Raw genomic sequence first — 6031 nt, 5'->3', positions numbered from 1 at the left:
CTAACAAGAACAACCCAAAAACCTCACACAAGCACCTACTGGTGGAGGCATATAATAATAATAATAATAATAATAATAATAATAATAATAATAATAATAATTTTTTAAAAAAAGAATACAACACACTTACACAAGGTTAAGATCAAAAATTATTTTTAATTCCCAATATGATAAAAAATAATTCCATGGATTTTGTAAACCATTGCATAACTGCTGTAGTGTACATAAATGTTAACAATTTTAAATGATACACTATGAATAAAACTTTTATGCATTATAAATAATACTAAATGATAATAATGTCTTACCTAAAGTTTTGTGAAGAAAATCCATTTTGATCTTTAATTCCATCAATACACTTAACTATTCCATGAAGAAGCCTTCATAAATTAAAACTCCCAGTAAATGTGTTGTGGCTTTGTATCGATAATCACATACACCGAATAATACAGCAACCTGTATATGATATATAGTTAAACACTAATATAGAATATACAGCTTATATTCTAATATCAATCAATGCATACGGTACCAAAATAAGAGATATGTTTCTTCATTATAAAAGGTCACTTGTCTGGACCTTTTAATTAGCAAATAAATCTTTAGCTTCCACTGGAAATTGGACACATCTTTATTCTGTAGTTATACTGTAAAACCCTGAGAAAATACATCTCTTATTCCCATCTATTCCTTACACTCGATAAATACACAAACTTGAAAACTGCATTTGTGTTTAACTTAAAATTTATTCGTCACGTATCGAAATTCATACAACTAGTGCTACATCATAGATTCACTGCCGTTCACGTTTCATTCCAGTGACCCATTTCTAAATTGAATTTGAGTACTGTTTATATTTAATTACATTCAATATCCAGGGTTTCAACGTTAGATCGATCCGAAGATTCCAATCATGGATTTTATTTCTGTCTGTTTCCTACCAAAGTCTACTATAATAAAAGTATTAAGTTTGTACTAGCTAGACTGGTAAAAGTTAACCAGGTTCAAACATATGTATATATACACACACAAGATTGCATAAATCCTCAGGTTCAGTAATCATATTAATAGAAAATAAAATTAACAAATGAACAAAAAAAGGAAAACAAAACAATTCACACACACAAAAAAAGATTATTCCACTGCAGTGTGTTATGGTACAACTCCATTACAGTTAATTTACACTGTTCTAATGAACTTTTCTACTTGGTGCTTTTCTTTAATAACAGTTGCCTGGCCATTAATTTTTCTAGGAACAGAAATACTTATTCAAACATCGAGTACTAATCGATGGCTGACACAGACATTAGGGAATAATTTAATTCATGCTGTGACTGAATTCACCAGTAACACCTAAAATATGTTTTGCCAATGTTACAGTTTCATTCACAAATCAAACCATATACAAAGTTACAAGAAAAATGCAGCAATGTAGTAAAGTCAGTATAGTGATTGACACTGTAATCAATTCAGGTCAGACAAGTCGTACTCGATTATTGTTTGATTTATATATACAATTTTCTGCAATACATACGTACTGACGACATGCTTTTAGTGCTCGTGCAAGCCATATGCAACACATATCTGTGAAGGAAGCTTAGAGCTGCACCTTCCCAAAGGACAAAGGCAATAGAGTAGTCGTTAATACAATTTTTTTTTTTTTTTTTTTTTTTTTTAATGTGTAAAACTACAGCAGGATGCCTGCACATTGAGGAATCCATGTATAAATGTCCCAAGGCACAACAATTTGGCTCATTTTATATGACAAATAGACACTTGATCAATAGACAATAGATGATCAATAGACATTTGATCAATCAAAGAATACTACAAACAGATTTTTATACAAAGGCACACATTTGTTCAGGAGAGACTTTGTCTTGCACAAATATAGCATTAGTGCAGGACATCGACTATTAGTATTCTGTAATACATAACCACATACACGTTTTAATCATATACAGCGCGATGATGAGTCATTAATACCACATGCAAAAAAAGGTCAGGCCAATTTTAATGCATTTCAAGGCCAAGATTTTACCATCTACAGTCCACTGATGAACACAACCTATTGTCTGCATCAGCCATTACCGTATACGAGAGCTCGAGAGCCCCCTTTAACTATGGACATACAACCTCAATTCTAAAAAAGTTGGGACGCTGTGTAAAATGTAAATAAAAACAGAATGTAATGATTTGCAAATCTCATAAACTCATATGTTATTCACAATACAACATAGAAAACATATAAAATGTTTAAACTGAGGAAATGTACCACGTTAAGGAAAAAATGAGGTTATTTTGAATTTGATGGCCGTAACATCTCAAAAAAGTTGTGACGGGGCAAAAAAAGGCTGGAAAAGTAAGTGTTAGCACAAAGAAACAGCTGGAGGAATATTTTGCAACTAATTAGGTTAATTGGCAACAGGTCAGTGAGATGATTGGGTATAAAAAGAGTATCTTAGAGAGGCAGAGTCTCTCAGAAGTAAAGATGGGATGGAATCTGGATGGAAGCAGATGTTGCTCTAAAACCTGTATATAACTTTCAGAATTGATGGTGCCTTTCTAGATGTTCAAGCTGCTCGTTCCATATTCACTAATGCACCCCATACCATCAGAGATGCAGGCTTTTGAACTGAGCGCTGATAAAAAGCTGGATGGTCCCTCTCCTCTTTAGTTTACAGGACGCAGCGTCCATGGTTTCCAAAAAGAACTTAAAATTTCGATGCGTCTGACTACAGAACAGTTTTCCACTTTGCCTCAGTCCATTTTAAATGAGCTTTGGCCCAGAGAAGGCAGCGAGGTTTCTGGATCATGTTCACATATGGCTTCTTCTTTGCATGATAGAGCTTTAACCAGCATTTGTGGATGGCACGGCAAACTATGTTTACAGACAATGAGTTCTGGAGGTGTTTCTGAACCCATGCAGTGATTTACATTACAGAATCATGCCTGTTTTTAATGCAGTGCCACCTGAGGGCCCGAAGATCACAGGCATACAATATTAATTTTCACCCTTGTCCCTTGCGCAGAGATTTCTCCAGATTCTCAAAGTCTTTTGATGATATTATGTACTGTAGATGATGAGATATTCATAGTCTTCGCAATTTTACATTGAGGAACATTATTCTGAAATTGTTCCACAAATTGTAGATGCAGTTTTATGCAGATTGGAACCTCTGCCCATCTTTACTTCTGAGAGACTCTGCCTCCCTAAGATTCTCTTTTTATACTCAATCATGTTACTGATCTGTTCCCAATTAACCTGCAGCTGTTTCTTTTTACTAACATTTAATTTTGTTGTCCCCATCCCAACTTTTTTGGGACGTGTTGTGGCCATGAAATTTAAAACTACCTTATTTTTTCTTTAAAATGGTATATTTTACTCAGTTTAAACATTTTCAATTCAATTCAATTCAATGTTATTTGTATAGCGCTTTTTACAATAGACATTGTCTCAAAGCAGCTTTACAGAAATATCAACATGGTATACAGATATTAAAGGTGCGAATTTATCCCAACTGAGCAAGCCACTGAGTGGCGACGGTGGCAAGGAAAAACTCCCTAAGATGTTTTAAGAGGAAGAAACCTTGAGAGGAACCCAACTCAGAAGGGAACCCATCCTCATCTGGGTAACATTTGATATGTTTTCTATGTTCTATTGTGAATAACATATGGATTTATGAGATATGCAAATCATTGCATTCTGTTTTTACTTACATTTATTATATTTTACACAGAGTCCCAACTTTTTTGAAATTGGACTTGTAGGTCTAGTCATCTTGATGAATCATGATGTACAATTTGGACACACTACAAGAATAAATTTTTAACTGAAATAAGACTATTGCAAAATCTGCATTGCAATTCATGCCTTTTTGTTTTTTGTTTTTTTAATAAAAAAAAAAACAACTAAACAAACACCAGTCAAATGGAAACTAAAGAAAGCACCCTACAGTCCAAACACACTCTTTTACATTTTTGACAGCATACAAGTAGTGCACAATCACTAATATTTCAAAACTGGCATCATAATTTTACTATAAAGTACTATTAGCATTAAAGAAAGAAAGAAAGAAAGAAATTGTATATACTTCAAATAAGCACTCATCCATATGGCCACGTAGGATTATTAACACAAATTTGATTCATGTCCATGGCATTCCGTCGCTATAGATAACAGCCAATTCAGTCCTAATACATGAATGAACAAGAAATACACAGTTCCTTTAGATCTAGACTGATACCGTTAGTTATTTTAAATGCACACAGCAGTGTAAATAACATTCAGACCATTTTAAATCTGATCTTTTTAACCAAGTCATTTAAATGCTAAACTGAAAATATCTCCATAGAAATAAAAAGGGGGGAAAAAAACAGTAAAGGTCTTTGGTAAAACTACAAAACAAACTTTAAATCCATTAATATTGTCAGCAAAAGCAGTTGGCATAGTTTCTGTCTAATTAAACACGAAAGGCTGTCAGAATTGGAAATTATTATGTCGAAGGTTTTAAGTAAGATAACAACAAAAAAAAGGAAACTACAATGCCACTTTGGTTCGGTTGAATGTCTGATTTCAAGACTTCTTTTTTTTCTTCTGTACATAGCCTGCCACGTTCCAGATGCAGCAACTGCATCATTTATTTATCCATTTATTTTTAACCTAAAATCTATACTGTGGTCCAGAAACCTAATAAACGGATACACTCCCTCATCTGACTGAAACATCTGACAAAAAAAAGACACACGACTGTCAACTGACTTTAGAATGAAATATTTTTAAGTGGTGAACACACACACAATAATAAAGTGTGATCCATAACAACAAATTTTTGTCAGCCACTTAGAAATGACACGCCCTCTTCAACCTCGCTTCAAAAATGGATGAGCACGTTGTTCAAAGCTTTTCATGTTTTTTTTTTTTGTATAAAGGAATACCAGGGTGCTGCTGGCTGCTCAATACCTGGCCTCGACAGTCCAACAAAAACATTTATGCAATATGATCTAGAGTTTCAGCTGGTTAACACAACTAAGATAGGCAATGATTGTTTTTCCTATGGCATCTCTAGCCAAGTGATCTGATCATGAGCTACACACACCTAGAAAAAAAAGGGGGGGGGGGGCAAATAGAAATCATATATGCACTTTTTTTTTTTTTTTTTTTTTTTAAAGATTTGAAATAACCTACAGGCCGTGTTTGTCATAAATCACAATCCCTTTAGAAGTAAACCATTTATCCCAACATCAAAGAAACTGTGCACCTGGCTATTTAATGCACTGTTTCATTGCAGTAATATTACAGGACCACTAAAAAAAAAAGGAAAGAAAACTATTTAAGTTTTTAAACACAGTAGTAGGTCATTCAATTAGATTTACCAAAGCTTAACATTACACTCTTAAATCTTGGAAGAAAAAAAAAAGTTAAACACCATAGATTTGTGTATCTGTAAACACTAGAGCACTACAATTCAAAACATTACAAAACAACGTAAAAAGAAAGCCAGTTTTAAATTTGTAATCAGAGAAATACATGTTTATTTCCTGATTCGTATATTTCTAAATATTGAAATCAAAGATGATTTTTTTATTATTATTTTTTTTTAAAGATACTGAAGCTGCACCCAAAAAGCACCATTGCTCATAGAGAAGGAATGGGGACAAAAAGGAAAAAAATCTAAGCTTACTGTCCCGAGCGCAAGCAAGGACAATGATTCGATCTCGAGGAAACACTTGAACTGGGCTAGTATATGTGTATATATATCACGCCCAAAGATTAACGAGAAAGTTATGAGAAATACAGAATACATTTGCAAAAGCACTAACTACCTGCAAATCTAAACGCCTCACAAAAACGCTGAAGTATTCGAATAGGCAAGGCACTTGAAAGTGAGTGGCCGAGTGTCAGATACGTTCTGGTTAACATATCCGAAAGGCTGAAAGTCCAAAAAAAATCCGACACATCTTTGAGGACTTCAGAACACATGTGCTCCTTTAACAACTACATAATGCAGTACTGAATAAATCACTAAAA

The sequence above is a fragment of the Ictalurus furcatus genome, chromosome 24, assembly GCF_023375685.1.
Source record: "Ictalurus furcatus strain D&B chromosome 24, Billie_1.0, whole genome shotgun sequence".
Lineage (NCBI taxonomy): Eukaryota > Metazoa > Chordata > Actinopteri > Siluriformes > Ictaluridae > Ictalurus > Ictalurus furcatus.
The sequence above is the reverse complement of the archived record's forward strand: the minus strand, read 5'-3'. Positions refer to the sequence as shown.